Source organism: Mus caroli, chromosome 9, assembly GCF_900094665.2.
Source record: "Mus caroli chromosome 9, CAROLI_EIJ_v1.1, whole genome shotgun sequence".
Lineage (NCBI taxonomy): Eukaryota > Metazoa > Chordata > Mammalia > Rodentia > Muridae > Mus > Mus caroli.
This window is the reverse complement of record NC_034578.1, coordinates 86,013,862-86,014,949: the sequence shown is the minus strand read 5'-3', so window position 1 is coordinate 86,014,949 and position 1,088 is coordinate 86,013,862.

Below are 1,088 nucleotides of genomic sequence, written 5' to 3'. Positions count from 1 at the left end.
CACACACACATATGATGGACAGTGGTGGCACACACTTTTTATTCCAGCACTCAGAGGGGAGAGGCAGGAGGATCTCTAGGAGTGTGAGGCCAGCCTATGGAGTGAGTTCTGGNACAGCCTAGGCTACACAGGAAAACCCTGTCTTGAAAATCAAAAGGACTAGATAAGAGAGGATTAGCTTGTCAGTTCTTTTTCTTGCAAGGTATGTTGGGGTAGGGAGGGAGAATATAGGCAAGTTACTAATTAGAACTAGATGACTTGGTTGTTTTGTTTTGATACACCACTCCCTATGAAGTCTCAGGCTGGCCTAGATACTGAAATAGTCCTCCTGCCTTAGCTGGAATTACAGGTGTTCACCACCATGCCCAAAACTTACTTTTCTGTATGTAAGGATTAATTGAAGATAGAGGGAACGTTGGTATCACAGCAAATGAAACTGGCCTGTTGAGAAAGGAAGCCATTACTTCTCTCTTGCCTACTTCCCATCATCTGGGCCACCGAGTCTTAGCTTCTTGAGGTTTATTGTGAGTGATTGTATTTTGACTCCAGGTCTTGGCTGGTGGGGACTAGTACAGGGTCTTAGTCCACAAAGGTGTGAGTCTTCTGTAATTTTCATCTAATGGGCAGGAAGGAGCTTCAGCCACCAGAATGGCTTAGGTTGGATTGTAAAGTAACTTGGGCCTTTTGTTAGCTCTATTTTAGATAAGATGACATCCTGCTTAGCCACTTTGATCACTTCCCATCACTGTGGGTCAGAGAAGAGCCCTTGGAAGAATGTTTTCTGATTGCACAAGGCAGTGTTTGTCCCCAGGGAGGGCAAGGAATAAGGATAATAGCATCTCTTGGCTGAGCACCAAAAGCTATCNTCTGTAACCTAGCCTGTGGAGGAGCCCAGAGGCTGGCCTTACAACACAGTCCAGCCTNGAGGAAGAGTAAGGTCAAGCTGTGTAAAGCATCCTCAGACAGTGTTCACTTTAACATGGGTTCTGAAGAGATGGTTCAATAGGTGAGAGCATTTGTCGTTCTTGCAGAGGACCTGCACTTAATTCCCAGACCCCACATGGTGCCTCCCAGCCATTTCTAACCCC